The sequence below is a fragment of the Narcine bancroftii genome, chromosome 11 (genome assembly GCF_036971445.1).
Source record: "Narcine bancroftii isolate sNarBan1 chromosome 11, sNarBan1.hap1, whole genome shotgun sequence".
NCBI lineage: Eukaryota > Metazoa > Chordata > Chondrichthyes > Torpediniformes > Narcinidae > Narcine > Narcine bancroftii.
Genome location: NC_091479.1, coordinates 27692658 through 27713590, shown reverse-complemented (window position 1 = coordinate 27713590; position 20933 = coordinate 27692658). Strand labels below are relative to the sequence as shown.

At 44.5% G+C, this 20933-nt stretch overlaps 1 long non-coding RNA gene across 1 annotated transcript; it reads left to right on the top strand.

The window, feature by feature from the left end:
* Positions 1-5415: 5415 nt before the first annotated feature.
* On the top strand, positions 5416-11240 carry LOC138745700 (uncharacterized). The gene is made up of 2 exons (XR_011346424.1): positions 5416-6338; positions 9962-11240. It is a non-coding gene; the product is annotated as an uncharacterized lncRNA (long non-coding RNA).
* The last annotated feature ends 9693 nt before the right edge of the window (positions 11241-20933 follow it).

Sequence of the window (20933 nt, the reverse complement as noted above, 5' to 3'; positions counted from 1 at the left end):
ACCTACCTCCATGCAGAATAGGACCCGTCCACAACCACTCTCTCCCATCTGTGGTCAAGCTCATTCTGCATCCACAATGCAATGCCCCTTTGGTTGCTTTGCCTCCATACCTTCTCAATAACGCTTGCATAGGGAACCTTATCAAATGCCTTGCAGAAAATTCATACACCCAACATCTCCTGCTCTTCCTTCATCAATGGGTTCAGTCCCAGCCTCAAAGAAATTCAATCAGGCTCGTAAGGCTCAACCTGCCCTGGACAAAGTCACCTTGACTCTTCTTCATCATAGTCGACCTCTCCAAATGTTCATAAATCCTGCCTCTCATCATCTTCTCCATCAATTGACCAACCACTGCTCGATCATTTCCTGGGCTACCTCTACTCACTTTCCTGAATAAAGAATCAACATCCTCCGGAACCTCTCCCGTCCCATCGATGATTCGAAGATCGTTGCCAGAGGTTCAGCGATCTCCTCCCTCACCTCCTCCAGTCGCCTGGGATCCATCTCATCTGGTCCCAGCCACTTCTCCCACTTGATGCTTTCCAAAAGCTCCACCACATCCTCTCTCTTTTATCTCCAGGCTCAAGCTTTTCAGTTTGCTGCAGGTCATCACTTCAATCACCAAGATCCTGTTCCATCGTCAAGTCTTCATCAACCCCTCTGCTATTTCCTCACTTTCCCATTGTTACACTTGATAGGTCCTATTCTTTCACGTCTTATCCTCTTGCTCTTCACCCACTTGTAGAATGTCTTGATGATGTCGTGGTCTTACAGTTCAAAAATACACGCCACTTTTGAACAAATCTGCTCCTACTTATCTCCACCACTGTGTCAGCAGGATCAAGGCCTGTCCGACATGTCCTGTGCTGGGAAGGGAGCTGAATCTCATGCTCGGAATCAGAGATTGACAAGAATATGTGTCACAAATTTTGCTGAAACTGAATAACATTAATATTGACTTCTCTGGCTGTCGTTAAGCTCCCCACTTCAATTCTCCCCCATCACCTTCCCCAAGATCTGTCTCTCTCCCCTTTCCCTTTCTCCTTTCCCACAGACATCATCAATGCTCACCTCTCTGTTGGATATGACACCATTACGTGTATGAAATGATTTATACTGAACATTTGGTAGTCATTTCTGTAGTATGTAATGAATAAAGCATTGAGTTAGTTGGCATTGACGATATGACTGTCATTATTTACAATGGGGGGCTCGAACATAACAGTGGCGACGAGGATTCAAGAACTCACTCAACCATGACACATTTATCATTTCTACTCCAGAAGACAGTGAGATGACGGCAGCAGTTCCTGCAGCTCCCTTAGACTAATCCAATGAAGATGAAGACACGTGGGAAGCTTATGTAGAAGGTTTTGATGATCATTGTATTGCACATGATATGACTGAAAATCCTACATCCAATAAAAACGGGCATTGTTTTTAACCCTAATGGGAGGAGGCACCTGAGCTCTTAAGATCGCTGACGAGCTCACATATGCCTTCAACAAAAACATCTGCTGAAATCTGTCAAGTGATCGCTCAGCACCTTAACTCCCCACCTCCAGAGATGACAGAAAGTCATAAATTTTACCGACATCAACAACAACACAGAGAGTCTGTCCCCAATTTCATGGCTGCATTATGTAAACTCTCTAGATACAATGCAGTTGGACAGATCAAAGACGTCAAGAGATCAATTCATAATGGGTTTAGCTGAACAAACGACCCGAGGAAAACAAATTGCAACACAAAATCTGACACCTGAACTGGAGTTAGACATTGCGACTGCCGCCGAGACAGTGGGAAGCAATGCAGATGTCTGTCCGAGAGACTTGGCTATCAATAAATCTTGGCGCCAAGATTCTTCCCGCCAGGAACCTGCCCGCCAAAAATGTTTTCGCTGTGGGAAGACGAATCAAAGTCCCAATATTTGCTATTTCAAAAAGCCAAATGCCACAAATGCAATGTGAAGGGGCACATCAAAGCAAGATGCCCATTGATTAAACTGAGGAAAGATTACCAGCCAGCCTCCTGAAAAGTACATTTTGACCAAGAGACGGGAAAAGCCAGACACTGAAATCCAGATACCAATGAATCAGAAGTGGAACCAAACCAAAGTGAACATGTTATCCATCCGTGGGCCACAAAGAGCCAAATTTTTACATCCATGTCCACATGAACAACAAAATGATATGGATGGAACTCAATACAGAAGGAGCGGTTTCCCTCAGGCCCAGAACAATGAAGGAGGGCCAGCTACCACACACAGATGCTCCATCTTAAAAACAGTTATAGGGGAGGAAATACAAGTTCTTGCCAAGTGCCATTTACACGTTAAGTACAAGGATTAATCGAATCAGTTGCCCATCTATGTCACCGAGAGGCCAGAATTGCTTGGTCCTCATGGTTAACAACTTTCAGCTGGAATGGCAAGAAATAGGGAACATAATCAGCCAAAAGAACAAAGAAAAGTGGGATGAACACCTGCAGCAAACCACACACCTCAAACTGGCTCCAATTTTAAAATGTGATGGTAAGGAGATCAAAGCAATCCTGGTGTCTCACCAAGGTTTAGATAATTAAAATAAGAAAATATCGCTCCTGTCCAGGTGAATGCAAGACTATGGAGCAGAAATAGTCTATTCAGCCCTACTACCTGGCCTTCTCCCCTTGATGCTCTGACTAATCAAGAATCTCTGCCGATGACCTGGCTCCATAACTGCCTGTGGCAACAAATTCCACAGATTCACCACCCTCTGGCTACAGAAATTCCTCCACATTTCTGCTCTAAGTGGAATTCCTTCAATCCTGAAGTTGTTCCTTCTCTTCAACTCTTCCACCATTGGAAACAACTGTTCTACATCCACTCTGACTATGCCTGACAACATTCAAAATGTTTCAATGAGGACCTTCCCCCTCACACATTCTCCTAAATTCTAACGAATCCAGTCCAAGAGCCAGCAAACGTTCCTCATGCCATGTATCCCACACACTTGTAGCACCAGGCTGTTAGTTTTCCCACAGCTTCCAAGTCCTGCACCATTCCTACTTGGAAATATATTGCTGGTCCTTCATCATCCTTGGATTTTAATCCTGGAAGACCCCCCTCCCCCACCCTCCTGCCTAAAAGCAGCTTCACCAGAAAGATGGCTGCAGTTCAAGAAGGCAGTTCAGCCCCACACTCCCCAAAGCTGAGTGGTAAATACTTGCTTTCGGATCAGATTAGATACGATTTATTGTCATGTAATCAAACAGAAATGTAATATTACACATCATCAACAATATTACAGCAGCTATCATCAAGGATCCACACCACACAGCACATGTTCTGTTCTCACTGGATAGGGTGTAGGGGCCACAAGACTCACACCACTAGGTTCAGGAACAGCCGCTCCCCCTCCACCATCAGACTCTTCAACAACAAACTCAATCAGGGCTTCATTTAAGGACTTTACTTTGCCACTTTATTGATTTTTCCCACTTCTCTTTATTGCACAGTTTGTTTCCATTTCTTTATTTGTTTCCGCAGTGTCCAGTTTTTTCTTGCAATTCCAAGAAGTGGTCATTTGGCCTGGCCCACAAGATAACAAATCTCAGGGTTGTATGTGCGATCATTCATGTACCTTGACTATAAATCTGAATCTGAAATCATTGCCCTCAGTCTGACAATAATGCAGACAAAGATTCACTGTGAGCCTGAACATTGACTGGCTCCCCTTACAGTCAGGCAAAGAGAGGTCAAAGAGAGTCCCTTCACAGTCATTGGGTGACCGTGGATTTGTCTCCGATGCTCCCGCAGCCTCTGCCAGACTCCTGTTCAGTTCAAATCGTGGCCCGTTCCAAACCTACAGCACAGTGAGGAAGTCTTCAAAGCCCAAGGCATACAAAACGTGGATGTTAAAGTGATTGGAATCCAGCATCTCAGACAGCAACTCATTTTTACATGAGAAATGACATCTATTCGAGTTGACTTGTTCATGTGAAGTCTTGTTTGACGTCTATCATTTCCATTTCTTAAGAAAGTGCATCCAGAAATGTGAAAAGCTGAGACATGAAACAATGTACCTCAAACAAGTTTAAAGGGATGTCCATCAAATTTATATTCAAGAATATGCCTTAAATATTGTACCTCCCCATGGTAAAATTCCAATGAGATCCTTGTATTAGCCAGGTGACAGTGTCCACCTGACATTAATACTACTTATTCCCGCTGGTGTGACTCGAATTAAAGCCATGTCTTGTACTTTGTGGTTCTGTTGGGATTTTTGAACCTCACAGGAGGCACAATGATACAAGGGTAGTTCTATTGCGTCTGTTTCTTCATGGGACTTCGTGTAACCCTTGCTTGGGTTTTTTAAATCATTGGGGAAGAAAAACGTCCTGAAATTTCCATGCAAGAGTGGAAAATCAGTCATATGAAGAAACAATTCTTTGGAAACAACTTGACAAGAAATTTGTGAGTTTTGAGGTCTGATGGCTCACGCTTCCTCCATAATTGCTTTTGAACAGCAGTAAAGACTATTTTCAACACAAAAATTTCTGAGACTGAACATTAAAATCAACTCTTCAGAATTAAGCTTATAATTTAATAGTTTGGGTTTTGCCCCATGCGCACATGCACACACATTTGCACATCATGTGGATAAGTTAGATTTAAGTTTCAAGTGAAGTAAGAGATTATTAATAAATAAATGAATGTTGTGAAGATACCCTTGCCTTTGTGAATTTCTATTGCTGCTGGTCGAATATTTAACAAATTCCCTGGCTTCTTCCCTGTAAACCAAGATTCCCAGACTAATACAAAGCATAGCAATCTCTGCCTTAAATACTCCCAAAGACCTCGCTTCCACAGCCGCCTGTGGGATCAAGCTCCACAGATCATGAACCTCTGGCTAAAGAAATTTTTCTGAATCTCTCTTTTAAATTGGCATCTTTTCTCCAGAAATTATACCCTCGTCCTAAAATCCAGGCCATGGGAAACATCCTTTCCCCATTTACTCTGGCCAGGCCTTTAGCATTTGAACTGCCTCGATATGTTTCCCCTCATCCTCTGTACTCCAGCTGAAAACCATTCCTCATATGTTAACCCTTTCAATCCTGGTCTCATTCCAGTAAATCTTCTCTCAACCCTCTCCGAAGCCAGCACTTTGTTTCTCAAATAAGGCATCAAAACTGTCCCCAATACTCCAAGAGAGGCCTTACCTGAGCTTGATGGAGTCTCAACATCACACCCCTGCTCTTGCCTGCTGTCCCTCTGGGAATGAATCCCAACATCGCATTCACCCTGTTTATAACAGAATGGAATGTTCTAGAACTCATCAGGATGACCAAAGGCCTTCATCGCAATCCATCAATAATGGTGATTTCAGATGGGATTGTGATGAATAAATTAGAACTTCCCTGACATTCCATGTTGTCTTTTGAATGTCCCTCTTGTTCCAGCCTCCATCACCACCCTTGGCAATGCATTCCAGGCACCCACCACACTCTGTGGAAAATAACATCTGGCCTCTGTTATCACCACTAAACTTTCCTCTGAATCTACATTTTCATAAAATTGAATTATTCCCAATCAACTCACATGATCCTATATATGACATTATACCATTTAAGATTGTTTTTTTTTAAATTTTTATTTTTCACACCATAAACTACATTGTTAGAGATAGAGAATTTAGGTTAAAATGGCTTAAGTTAAAATGTGATGATTAATCATAAAAAGGGAAGCCAGAACGGACAGGGAGCTTACTAGCAGCCAAGGACAAAAGGTTCAGCTGGATATGTTTTTATAAACATATCTTTTCATGGTCATAGTGAGAGACATGCAGGAGACAAAAGATTGATAAGAAGGGTGAGAAACAGAATTTAGTGTATGTAGAGTTCGCAGTGTACGTAACGAACGTGATAATTAAAAATGCAGTTGTACTTAGAATGCTTTTGCAATACTAACCAATTAAAACAGTATTAATAAGAAGGGGAAGGGCAAACAACAAGGGTATAAAAATCAATGCACTGTATGTATCGGGGCTTAACTGGTGAGAAGCCAGTTGAGTCCAACTCTGCAGACTTGTAAATAAAGCTTGTCGTGTCATCAGTTTTAAAGAGACTCATGTGTGAGAAGTTTTATTTCTGACAAATGGGGGCTTGTCCGGGATCTACACTCTGGCCGTGAGGGGGGGCGAGAAGAGGGACATCGGAGGTGGTGCACCCCGCTGAGTTCAGCGGCTCCTAGTCCCTTGCTCGTCGCTTCGGGCGGCTTGAGCGAGTGGTATCCGGACAAGGTGACACGACAAGACGGAGAGGAGAAGGGTGACGGTTCAATCCCCGGGAAGACACCGGTAAGTGACGACTTACGATTGTGGTGTGGGGATTGGGTAACAGGTGTAACGGGATACACCTGTTTGGATAAAAAAAAACCTAACGTAATAGATCAGGTATAGAGCTTTTGTCGTGGCGTGAGGACCCTGTCGTGGGACTCTAGGATAGACCCCAGGGAAACCTCGGCGGTAACCGAAGGAGGGACAGCACCTCCGACGAAGTGCCGAGAAGAGAGGGGTCGACCCCAGGGAAACCTCAGCGGTAACCGAAGGAGGGACAGTACCTCCGACGAGGTGTCTGAGAAGAAGGGAGTAGGGTCCAGAACGAGAGGGTCCTCAGCAACGATAAACGGATCTAGGTGGGAAAATGGGAGGATCAAAATCTAAGGGTTCGTCTGAAAATTCAGGACAATTCCTGGGAGTTCCCCTTGACAGCTCTTTGGGGAGAATGTTTGAAAATTGGGATAGTAAAAGATATCGAGACAAAAACAAGAAAAAGATGGTTCAATATTGTCTCCTTTGGTCGAAACAACCTATTAAAGGTTCCTCGGTCTGGTGGCCGAAATTTGGATCTGATGAGGATTGGGTTAGACAAGCATTAAACATATATGTAAATTTGAGACCAAAGGTGAATCAAGAAGAGTCAGCGTATGCATTTTGTTGGGTTCCCTGGCCAGGATCCTTAACAAAATGTTTTAAATTGAGGGTAGCGGGAGAAAAGAAGTGGGAACCTCTGGACAACCTTCCCCCTCCTTATATTCCCCCGGTGCCTACTGCGCCCGAGGAAAGCTCATTACCGGAGGGGAAAGGTGATGAATCTGATTGCCCCGAAAGGGGCCGGGAAAAAAAGAATGAATTAAGGGAGTCGGACCCTAAACTTCCACCGGTAAACCGACCCTGGACAAGATCCCAGACTGGTCCAGGACCATCAAAGTTTTCAGTAAGTCTAAATCCCCTGAGGGAAGTTCCTATGGGAGGACCGGGAGGGGGAACGGGATATGTGAATGTTCCCCTAACTAGTACAGAGGTGCGGGGATTTAAGAAAGAAATGAAAAAGTTATTGGAAGATCCTATAGGACTGGCCGAACAGCTCGACCAATTCCTGGGACCAAACACATATACGTGGGAAGAGATGCAGGCAATAATGGGAACATTATTCTCACCCCAGGAGAGGCAGATGATTCGACGGGCTGCCCTCCTCATGTGGGAATATGAACAACCTGGGGACCCCAGACCCCATGAACAAAAATATCCCTTAAATGAACCCAGGTGGGACAAACGAACACCCGAGGGATTGGCAAGTATGAGACAATATAGAGAGTGGACAATTAAAGGGATACGGGAGGCTGTGCCAAAGGGTCACAATTTCACCAAGGCATTTGGGAACCACCAGGGGAAAGACGAGTCCCCTACTGATTTCTTGGAGAGGGTGAGAAAGAATGTCCAACAGTATGCGGGCGTGGACCCTAGTACACCAATGGGTGAACAGCTTATTCAAATTGAATTTGTTTCCAAATCATGGCAGGACATTAGAAAGAAACTAGAAAAGGAGGAGGACTGGAGCGAAAAACCCCTAAGCGACCTATTAAAAAAGGCGCAAAAAGTATATGTGCAGAGAGAAGAAGAAGATCAAAAGAGGGCGACAAAGGTTATGGTACAGACTATCCGACAGATGAATGCCGAATCCAGAGGGGAAAGAAAACAAAACCTTCCTCTAAACAATCCAAGATATCCAAGAGAGGGAAGACCCCGGAGGTTCGTTAAGTGCTATTACTGCAATGAGGAAGGACACTTTAAGAGGGAATGCCCCCGATACAAGAGGGAATTGTGTGCCCTCGAACTTATGGAAGAAGATTAGGGGGGGTCAGGGGTTCCAAATGTTGGGGACCAAGTATAAGAGGGAACCCCTGGTAAAACTAAAAATTGGTCCCAAGGGAGAAGAGGTGGTGTTTATGGTGGACACAGGAGCGGAACGAAGTAGTGTAATAACTGTGCCAATCGGGACTGAACCTTTTGGAGGAAAGATGACTGTGTACACCTCCCATTCTGTGAGTGTTTTATTAACACAAACTGCCCATCGATGGCTGACTGATTCTCGCATATTTAAGTATGAAACCATTTTAATGGTCGGAGAAGATCTACAGTTTGCAAAGATTAATAGCTGCAACCCAGCTCAGTTTTTATACGGCAGTGAAACAGAGAGAGAGGTGGAGCACGACTGTGTCGAGTTGACGGATCTTCAGACCAAGACCCGAGAAGACCTTTGCGATACTCCTCTGGGAGAAGGATATGAATTCTACATTGACGGCTCCGCCAGATGTGTTGACGGAATGAGAAGAAGTGGGTATGCTATAATAGAAGGAAATACTTGGAAAGTAGTAGAATCCACGAGACTACCCGGAAGCTGGTCAGCACAGTCCTGTGAACTATATGCCTTGCAGAGAGCCCTCAGAATACTGGCAGAGAAAACTGGAACGATTTACACTGATTCCAAATACGCATACGGGGTAGTGCATACCTTTGGTAAGATCTGGAAGGAGCGTGGTCTAATTATATCAAGAGGAAAGGAATTGGCACACGAACAGATGATTACTCTGACTTTAGAAGCCTTGACATTACCCCAGGAAATAGCAGTGGTCTACATACCAAGCCATCAGAGGGGAGATACCCCGACAGCAATTGGAAACAGACTGGCTGATGAAGAAGCCAAAAGGGCAGCCATGCAACAAGAAGTCCGTTTGCTGACCTTAATCCCAATAAGACAAGACATAAAGAAGGCTCCCATTTTCACTGCTAAGGAAGAAAAGGACATGGCTCAGCTGGGCGCAACCAGCTGCCTGATGGAACATGGAAGACACCAGATGGAAGAATGGTTCTAAATAAAGAAATAACTTGCAATATTTTAAAACACCTGCATCATCAGAGCCACTGGGACACCCAAGCCTTATGTGACACAGTGCTTCGAGAATATGTGTGTAAGGGAATCTACACCTTGGCCCAACAGGAGGTGCAGAACTGTCACCTATGCACAAAAATTAATAAGAAGACAATGAGGACAGGGACCATGGGAGGTCAACCATTAGCCATACGCCCTTTTCAAAGTATCCAGATCGACTTCACAGAATTACCTCAAGTCCAAAGATGGAAGTATCTGTTGGTGGTAATAGATCACTTTACCCGATGGGTGGAAGCCTTCCCAACAGTAAATGCTACAGCCTCTACAGTAGCTCGCCTCCTCCTAGAGCAGATAATCCCCAGATATGGTATAATGGATTCTATAGACTCAGACAGGGGTCCACATTTTTGTTCAAAAATCCAGCAATTGATTTGTAATGCATTACAGGTCTCTTGGAAATTGCATACCCCTTGGCATCCACAAAGCTCAGGGAGGGTTGAACGTATGAATGGAACCCTAAAAATGCAATTGACAAAATTAATGGTGGAAACTAAAATGCCTTGGATAAAGTGTCTGCCCCTGGCTTTATTGAGAATTCGTACTGCCCCACGAAAAGATGTAGGGTTGTCCCCTTATGAAATGATGTTTGGGCTTCCCTTCTGGAGTACAGTTGAGGGGTGTCTCACCTTGGGGGAAGGGGATATATTTGTTAGGAACTATTTACAGGCACTGTCACGCTCTCTTACAGATTTACGAAAGAGAGGACTATTGGCACAAACACCGCCTCTAGACTTTTTTTTTTACACAAAGTGGAACCAGGAGACTGGATTCTCATCAAGACCTGGAAAACTGAAAAACTCCAGCCCCAGTGGGAAGGTCCATACCAAGTTCTCTTAACTACAGAGGCTGCAGCACGAACAAGAGAGAAGGGGTGGACACACGCATCCAGATTTAAGGGACCTGTAGAGGCGCCTCAGGACCCTGATACTAACTCAGATTGGACTTGTGTTCCTGGAGAAAAACCTCTTACCTTGCGATTTCGCAGAAAGACTTGATTCACAATGTTATTGTTATGTTCTTTGATTTTTCTTAGTTTGCCTATGTCTTTATCAGGTGTGAAATGTAAGAAATGCAGAGACACAGTGGTCCTGTTTCAGGACCGCACTTGGGGAAGAAAGGAGGGTAATTTTATTTCCCATACCTCAGTTCCTGAGAAATGCTGGGCAGAAAATACCACCCAACATCCATATACCCCTTGTGTGGAAAAAGAAGGAAATAATATGGGTCATTATATACAGATTCCTAATACCACTCCTTTCCCTCTTAACGGTTGGAAGGGTGACTCAGGCCCACCATGCCCTGATGGACTCTGGTTTTGCATACACCAGCGTACTGTTCCAATAAGAAATTCCACTCTACACTCAAAAGTGCCTGCCCCTTTAAGACAGCCGGACTTAATTCGAGTCCATCCAAATAACCATGAAAGTTTCGGTCACGCAGTTGGGGGAGATAACCTTTTTGTTGATCTTGCAACTAGAATTGCAGGAACTTTTAATGTAACCAATTGTTGGGTCTGCGGGGGTCCACGGATGTCAGAACAATAGCCTTGGTGGGGGGAGTCCCTCAATTCATTAACCATGATTTCCCGAATTTGGACAACTAACCGAACGAGATCAAGAGAAACTTGGTCTCTCTCTAACGTCCCCTCTGGTTTTTATTGTCTCTCACGAACCGGCAAATACCCAGTAGGAAAAAGTCCCTGCAAGGCTGTATGGATTCGCATTTCGCCTGGTAATTTCACTTGGTTTCCTAAACCCCTGACTTGGTTCTTATCCACTGTTTTTAAAACTAATTGCCTACCCCTGTCTAATAGCAATATTCAGCTTTGGAATTGTACCAGTTCCACCATCACAGGACCATACCAATCAAACCCCACTCTTAAAAGAGTTTGGGAACGGGGATATGGAGTATCCCCAAATGGATTATTCTGGGTATGTGGTAATAAAGCTTATACTCGTCTCCCCTTACAGTGGAGTGGAACTTGTTTCCTAGGAATAATCCGCCCAGAATTTTTCCTCCTACCCCACGATCACGGTCATAAATTAGGAGTGAAGATTTTTGATACATTACACCGTCAGCCCCGCTCTAGCACGGTACATTTGGGACAATGGGGAGATGATTGGCCTCCAGAACGCATAATTCAATATTATGGTCCCGCTACATGGGCTCAAGATGGATCCTGGGGTTATCGTACTCCTCTTCTCCTTCTTTGGCTTGGCTTCGCGGACGAAGATTTATGGAGGGGGTAAAAAAGTCCACGTCAGCTGCAGGCTCGTTTGTGGCTGACCAGTCCGATGCGGGACAGGCAGACACGATTGCAGCGGTTGCAAGGGAAAATTGGTTGGTTGGGGTTGGGTGTTGGGTTTTTCCTCCTTTGCCTTTTGTCAGTGAGGTGGGCTCTGCGGTCTTCTTCAAAGGAGGCTGCTGCCCGCCAAACTGTGAGGCGCCAAGATGCACGGTTTGAGGCGTTATCAGCCCACTGGCGGTGGTCAATGTGGCAGGCACCAAGAGATTTCTTTAGGCAGTCCTTGTACCTTTTCTTTGGTGCACCTCTGTCACGGTGGCCAGTGGAGAGCTCGCCATATAATACGATCTTGGGAAGGCGATGGTCCTCCATTCTGGAGACGTGACCCATCCAGCGCAGCTGGATCTTCAGCAGCGTGGACTCGATGCTGTCGACCTCTGCCATCTCGAGTACCTCGACGTTAGGGGTGTGAGCGCTCCAATGGATGTTGAGGATGGAGCGGAGACAACGCTGGTGGAAGCGTTCTAGGAGCCGTAGGTGGTGCCGGTAGAGGACCCATGATTCGGAGCCGAACAGGAGTGTGGGTATGACAACGGCTCTGTATACGCTTATCTTTGTGAGGTTTTTCAGTTGGTTGTTTTTCCAGACTCTTTTGTGTAGTCTTCCAAAGGCGCTATTTGCCTTGGCGAGTCTGTTGTCTATCTCATTGTCGATCCTTGCATCTGATGAAATGGTGCAGCCGAGATAGGTAAACTGGTTGACCGTTTTGAGTTTTGTGTGCCCGATGGAGATGTGGAGGGGCTGGTAGTCATGGTGGGGAGCTGGCTGATGGAGGACCTCAGTTTTCTTCAGGCTGACTTCCAGGCCAAACATTTTGGCAGTTTCCGCAAAGCAGGACGTCAAGCGCTGAAGAGCTGGTACTCCTATTTATATGTTAAATCGCATTATTCGCTTGCAAGCAGTCCTTGAAATTGTTACAAATCAAACAGCTCTAGCCCTGCAATTACTTGCATCCCAAATGCGCTCTGCTATATATATCAGAACCGTCTGGCCCTAGACTATCTCCTAGCCACAGAAGGAGGTGTATGTGGAAAGCTTAATTTGACTAACTGCTGCTTACAGATTGATGATAATGGCCAAGCCATTCGAAAAATCGCTGATAATATTCGTACTTTGTCCCATGTACCGGTTCAAACCTGACATCCTTTTGCAAAATTAAATTAGATAGACAAATGGTTTGGAGGAACCTGGTGGCGTACCTTATTGTGGGTCATCGGAGGTATTTTATTCCTCCTACTTGTTTTGCCCTGTATTATTCCCTGTCTACGCAGCCTGGTGATTTCCATGGTCCAACAGGCTATGCAACCAGGGGGACTGGGAGACCCCGTTAGAATTTTACTTCAACACGAGATTAATTTATCATGAAACGTTTCTCTTCCCCGAGTTAAAATCCCCATTCATATATATATAATACACACATTTTAAAGAGAGAAAGGGGTGGATTGTTGTATATAGAGAATTTAGGTTAAAATGGCTTAAGTTAAAATGTGATGATTAATCATAAAAAGGGAAGCCAGAACGGACAGGGAGCTTACTAGCAGCCAAGGACAAAAGGTTCAGCTGGATATGTTTTTTTTACACATATCTTTTCATGGTCATAGTGAGAGACATGCAGGAGACAAAAGATTGATAAGAAGGGTGAGAAACAGAATTTAGTGTATGTAGAGTTCGCAGCGTACGTAACGAACGTGATAATTAAAAATGCAGTTATACTTAGAATGCTTTTGCAATACTAACCAATTAAAACAGTATTAATAAGAAGGGGAAGGGCAAACAATAAGGGTATAAAAATCAATGCACTGTATGTATCGGGGCTTAACTGGTGAGAAGCCAGTTGAGTCCACCTCTGCAGACTTGTAAATAAAGCTTGTCGTGTCATCAGTTTTAAAGAGACTCATGTGTGAGAAGTTTTATTTCTGACAGTACGTTGAGTTAAAAACACCGTAATACTTCCCTGAACAACACACCTCTCTCCGAAAACCAACAAGAACCTTCCTGAGTGGTAATCATTTACCTTTCGAGCACCAAAGCCTGGTGAACTTTATATATGTTCAATTATGTGCACAGTATATGAATGGACTGCAACAAGTGGACTTGGAGGAATGAGAAGTGAGATTGGACTGTGAACCAAAGAACTTTTCTGAACTTACACACACATTACACACATGTGCACTTAGAATTAGAAGGGGGGTAAGTTAAGTAAATTAAGTTAAAGTATTAAAATAGTGATAAGTTAAAGTGTAAATCGTGTTCATGTTTAAAGATAATTAATATCAGCTTTTGTTTTAGTCACCATTTGTCTTGGTGAATATCTATTGCTGCTGTGTTTTGGGATCCTCTGGTCTCGTAACACAGCAACTTCAGGTTATGATAATAGACCAAAAAAGGGACCCGGCATCTTTTGAAAATTATTAATTGACTCTTCAATAATGTTTTGTAAATATCAACAAAACATAATATAATTTAACTGTTGTGTTTGTGTCGTTGGAGAAGTGCCTTTCCTTTCAATCAGAATTAGAGTTTTGGGTGCCGCATTTGAGAAAAGATGTGCTGGTGTTGGAGAAGGCCAGAGATGATTTACTGGAATGATATCAGGAATGAAAGGGTTAGTGTATGAGGAACAATTGTCGACTCTTCGACTGTACTAGTTGGAGTACAGAAGGATAAGGGGGACCTCAGAAGGATTTCAAATGCTGGAAGGCCTGGACAATTAAAAACAACATTTGTTAAAGTATCCCTTTGTCTTGGTGATTTCCTATTGCTGCTAGGATTTGGGGTCCTCTGGGCCTGTAACAGTCCCAAGATGAGGTCTTCTACTCCAGGACACCCAAAATGTCTTATTTCTTCAATAAATGCAGTTTTCTCCATACTGTCTTTGATAAAGTCTGCACCCGTATCTCCAATTCTCTTTCTGCCCTTACCCCACTTCCTCTCCAGCCGAACAAGGACAGAATCCCTCAGGTTTCTCACTTACCACCCATCAGCTGCCACATCTGACACGTTAACCTTGAACACTTCCAACTTCAGCACCATCCTCTAACCTGCTCCACTCAGATCCTCTTTTCACAGGGGCACATCTTTCTGTGACTCCCTCGACGGCACTTTCCTCTCCACCCACCACCACCTGATGCACTTCCCATTGAAACCGCAGAAATTGCCAAACTTGTCCCTTCCTATCCTCTCACCTCCATCCAAGGCCACAATCAGACCTTCCAGTTGAGGCAGTGTTTCACATGCACCCCATCCAACTTAATCTCCTACATTTGGTTGACTCAGTTGACCTCGATATCAGCAAGTCCAAATAGAGACTGGGTGGCCATTTTGCTGAACACATGCGCTCTGTGGATCTAAACTTGAGCCTCCTGTGGCCTACCATATCAATTCTCGAACCCTTCCAACAACATTTCTGTTGGCCCCATCCTTCACCAAGGTGAGGGTAAACAATCTTAAAGAAAACACATTATATTCCTCCTGGGCAGCCTTAAACTCTATAGCATGAACACGAATGTTTCTAATTTAAGCAGCCACTCACCTCTGTCTGATTTCACTGTCTCCATCTCTTGATCTACTGCCCATTTGAATATAATTACTCCTTTAAGGTAGAAGAGTCGACATGGTGTTTTTCCTATATAGCTTGCCATTGAACAACTGGCAAAATTAAGCGGCAGTTGTTGCAGAATGAATGGTGTTATTGTTCAAAATCTGCCTGTGATCGAAAGTATTCTTGGACTGAATAGACATCTGGGCCAAATGGCTATTTAAGGATAATCTGTACATGATTGTACATCCTAAAGTACAATGAATACTTCTTCCACTAAAGATTGTTAAAGAGCAAGAATAGACAATACAATCACGTAAAATTCCCATCCATATAGCACACGTATTAATACACAAAACAATCACACTTCCTTATTGGTCAGGAAGTGCCTACACTTCCAAAGGAGACTGAGGAGGTCAAGGCCAACGGCTCTCATCCTGAAATTTCACAGGAGCGCAGTTGATTCTCCTGTCTGGCTGCATCATTGGATGGTCTAGTAGCTGTAAAACATCAGACAGGAATGATGCAAAGAGTTGTGAGGATCACTGGGGTCTCCTTTTCTTCTGACGATGACATTACTGGGAGTGTTGTTCAAATAGGGCTCAAGGAATTGTACAAAGACCATTTCCATGCAGTGCTCAGCATCTTTAACCACGTCCATCATCAAAATCAGGACTGCCAGGCTGGGGAATAGTTTCTTCCCACAGGGTGTGAGATGGATGAAAAGTATCTTGTAAGTGGGATAATCATCCAAAATATTTATATATGTAGCAGCTACTTTGATAGAGCTACTAAAGGAACACACATACACCAGGTTAGTCAACAAAAGACTGCTTTATACAAACTATACAGGCTTATTTTATTTACAGCTTGTCCCGGGCTCCATGGGTCAAGGTGGAACATTATTATGAGTTTGCTGCCGATCCACGGGACCACAGGTTTAAATTAAGCCCTGTGAATGTTCCGCACCTTCCGGCAAGAGAATCCACAGATCAGCGTTCCATTCTTTGGCACGCAGCACCACGCGAGGGTTGTCAATTAAATGGATGAGTACCCAGCTCTTTGCCTTATGATTTCACGCACCCGCCAAAGAACCTTGCCCACTCAGCCCACTAGACAGCTGCAACACCAACCCCCCCCACCGCCACCCAGAACCCGTCGCCAGAAACTGAAACACCAGCTGCATGCACCTGAGGTGGACCCCCTCGCCGTCTGGGCTTGGGGCACTGAAGAGGTGAAGCGGGATCCACATGGGCAGGCTTGAGTCTGTCCACATTAAACAGCTGTGAATGCCCACCAATGTCCAAAGTATAAAGAACCCCATCTATCTTCACCACGTGGAAAGGACCCTCATACAGTCATTGTAACGGAACTCCTGGGATAAAAACAAAATCAATATCCAGGAGTGGTGGGGGAACATTCTGCTTAGAGGATCCAAGCCAGTGGTTAGGAAAAGGTTTGCTGATCGCGACACCATGTCGAAGCTGCTGAAGGATGTTCAGATCAGAGTTGGTTGTGAAATGAAAGTCCCATGAAACTGTAAGGACCGTACCATAAACCATCTCTTCGGACAATGCAGACCTATCTTCCTTTGAAGCCGTGCACACTCCCAATAGAACCCAGGGCAACTCATCAACCTAATTGAGACCAGTGAGTTGGGCCTTAAGTGCGGACTTCAGTTGCCGGTGGAAACATCCACAAAGCCGTTGGACCGTGGGTGAATTGTGTTCCGCGGTCTGAAGAAATGTGGGTCGGGAAACCAAATCTAGCCATCCAATTGAAGATGAATGCTCTGGCCTTTGTCTCAGTGTCACTGGATGGCAAAGGGACGGCCACTGGCCAGCGTGTGAAACATTCTACGACTGTTAGAATGTATCTCATGTTTTGAGATACTGGCAATGGTCCAAGCAGGTCCACATGCATGTGTTCCAACTGCCTGCGTACCGATGGGAAAGGTTGAAGAGGTGCCTTAATGTGGCACTGAATTTTGGCAGTCTGGCAGGAGGTACATGTTCAAACCCATTGAGCGACACATTTTTTCAGTCCATGTCATACATATTTATTTGACATGAGCTTGACAGATGTTCTGATGCATGGATGAGACAAGCTGTGTATCTGGTCAAAAAGACGTTGCCTCCAAGATGGTGGAATCACTGGTCGAGTGTAGCCCAAAAACATGTCACGAAGTAAGGTTGGCCACCCAGTTGTGCTGCCCCCTGCTGTATGTCCAGGTTAGTAATGGCCGTACTGTATGCCTGAACATCGGGGTCCATTGTCTAGACACTGGCTAATTCCGGAATATCAATGTCACCCTGAATATGATATACAGTCAATCTGGACAGAATATTCGTGATCCCATTGTTTTTACCAGAAATATAGAGCACGTCCGTGGTAAATTCTGAAATATATGATAGTGACCCTGCTGTTTTGCCGACCATGGATCCATTATTTTGCTGAAGGCAAAAACGAGTGTCTGGTGGTCTGTGAACAGAGTGAAATGCCGACCCTCCAAAACTAATCAGAAGTGCCATGTGGCTTGATATAATGCACGATATTTCATCTCCAATGGCCAAAGATGTCAGGAAAAGAACATGAGGAGTTGGCAATGGCCATCGACGTACTACTCAAGAACCACACCCAGGGCCGTACTCGAGGCATCAGGACTAAATGTCAATGAAGTGTTGGAGTTAGGATGGGGGAAGCATTGCTGCATTGACTAAAGCATCTTTGGCATTGCAAACTCAACCTCTGCCTCTGTTGTCCAGGGATCATCCCTGTGCTTTGTAGTGAGGATTGGAAACCATGGTCGAAGAATGTCAGCAGCTGCTGGAATGAATCGGTGAAGAAGTTTATCATGCCCAAGAATTTCTGCAGGCCCTGAACCGTGGTAGGTGTTGGAAAAGCACAGACTGCCTCTACCTTGATGGTTAAGGGAAATACACCATTGACCATGATCTTGTGTCCCAGGAAGCTGATGGTGGACTTGCCAAATTGTTATTTGCTATGGTTGATGGAATTCCTGCAGCCATTGGAACAGACAGCCTAAATGCAGTTGGTTATATCCTGTTCAGTTTGACTGGCTTTGAGGACATCATCCAAGTAGATGGAAGTGAACTCTGCCCAAAGCATCTATAAGATGCTAGAAAGTTTGAGTGGCATTCTTCAGCCCAAATGGTATCTTTAAGAAATTCAAAAAGCCCGAAAGGGGTAACAATGTCATCCTTATAGACCAGGATCTGACTGTATCCCTTGACAAGATCAACTTTGGAGAAAACATGGAAAATGTGCAGATGGGCAGAGAAATGTTGCATATGAGGGAGAGGGTATCTGTTGGGTGTAGTTAATGAGCCTACAGTAATTGCCGCAGGGTCTCAATCCATCTGTTTTTTTGGGTACCGTGTGGAACGGTGATGCCCAAGGACTGTTGAAGCACTGAATGATGCCTAATATCTCCCTTGCAGTAAACTCTGCCCTTGCCTGCCGCAGTGAATCAGTTGGAAGATGATGAGCCCTGGCGTAAATCGGCAGGTCTGATGTGTCTATGTAATGGGACACACCTTGGTCTGTTTTGGAGGTGTTGAAATTAGGAGATAATGGTTGGAAATTCATTGAGCAGGACAGCATACGCATCTTTGTGCGGGGTATGCATCCCGAGGTAGGAAATTCTCCCTTTGCTGCATACCAGTGGGTATGTTTTCAAAGTGGTGGAATGACCAATTTCCTCCACTTCACGTCTACTGGCAAATCATGGGACCTTCAAAAATTTGCACCCAAAATGACCTGTGCAACGGAAGACAATACACAATTCCGACGGAATGTCACACCTCCTTTCCCAATCGTGACCCGTCCTTTGCTAAAGCAGGGAATTGTAGCCCCATTTGCTGTTTGAAGAGCCAGGTGTTGTTATATATGTGTTTTTTTCAAAATAGGTTGGCAGGATATTTGTACTTACCTGTGTCGTCTTGAAGATACAATAGGCCAGTCGGTACTTGTGCCAGCTGTCGAGGCCCCAACTGGCAGCCGTTCTTTTCATTTCCTGCCTTTTTTCTCTAATAGATAAATGGCGGGACACATTTATGGGCTTTTTTCCCCATTGGCGATGGTAAAAACACCATTTTCACTGCCTGTCAGTGCATTCATCCTTCTTTAACTGAACTCCAGATATAGGAGGCTTGTAGGACACAGGAGATGGATCTACTGATCAAAGCGGCTGTTTGTGAGCAGACACTTGCGTTGGAGTATGATCGAGCCTGTCAGCCTCCCACGCTACATCATGGGGATGGCAGAAATCCATGTTAATGATTGGTATTGCGACACGACTCGGGAGTTTGGACAGGAATAGAATCTCAAAATGTAAACAATGAGAATGGCCATCTGCTAATATGAGCATCTCATTCATTAGATCAGATGGATCCCTGTCACTCAGGCCCTCCATATTTAAAAGCTCATGTCTAGTCAATTCCAGGAGAAATAGGCAGAACCTGGTTTAACTGCAGCCGTGGTGGCAGCAGCTGCAGTCGTTGTGTCCATGATCACTGGAGATTCAAGCTTCGGCTGAATCTTGCATTCGGGGCTCACCATTTCTGGCGGCAACTTCGGTACAGCTACTAAAGTCATATACATACCCATGTTAGTCAACACAAGACTGTTTTATTCAAACTTTACAGACTTCTTTTATATACCACATTACTTGTCAGGGAAGATATTACAGCGGTGCTCAGGCAAGAGACGGGAGGTCTCATCGAGGGAGGCAGTGTGGGTAAAACTAAAAAATAAGAAGGGTGAGGTTACTATTATAGGGGTACATTATAGTCTGGGAAATGGGAAGGGAGAATTAGAAGAGCAAATGTGCAAGGAATTAGCTGAGATCTGCAGTAGGAATAGGGTGGTGTTGTTTGGGGATTTCAATTTTCCTAACATCGATTGGGAAACACAGTCAGTGAGAGGGCAGGATGGCTTAGAGTTTATACAATGTGTTCAGGACTGGTTTTTGCAGCAGTATGTGGAGATGCCCACTACAGGGGGGGCAATGTTCGATCTGTGGTTAGGGAATGAAATGGGATGGTTAACTGGGTAAGCAAATATGCAGATGATATGAAAATAGGGGGAGTGGTGGATGGTGAGGAAGGTTTTCTTAGATTACAGGATTTGGTTTGTTTGGAAAAGTGGACTGAAAGATGGCAGAAGGAATTTAATGTCGACAAGTGTGAGGTGCTGCATTCCAGAAAAAATAACCAAACTAAGACATATGCAGTTAAGGGGAGGGCATCGAGGAATGCAGAGGAACAGAGGGATCTTGGAGTTACGGTACAGAGTTCCTTGAAGGTGGATTGCCAGGTAGACAGGGTGGTTATGGCATATATCATAGCATAAAGTACAGCTGGAAAATGATGCTGCGACTGTTGAAGGCATTGGTGAGGCCAGGTTTGGAGTATTGTGTTCAGTTCTGGACTCATTTGTCAAAGGAAGGATATAGATAGATGGAGAGAGTGCAGAGAAGATTTACAAAAATGTTTCTTGGCTTACAACAGCTAGAATCCAGAGAAAGATAAAGGAGGGCTCATCGAGGGAGGCAGTGTGGGTAAAATGAAAAAATAAGAAGGATGAGGGTATATTATAGGCTGCCAAATGAGACATGGTGAGACATTATTAAGAGTTTGCTATCGATCCATGGAACCAGCAGGTTTAAATTAAGCCCTGTGAATGTCCTGTACCTACCCGTAGAAGACACCACAGATCAACGTGCTGTTCCTCGGCATGCAGCACCGTGCACGTGTGGTCCATTAAATGGGTGAGTGCCCAGTGGTCTGTTTTATG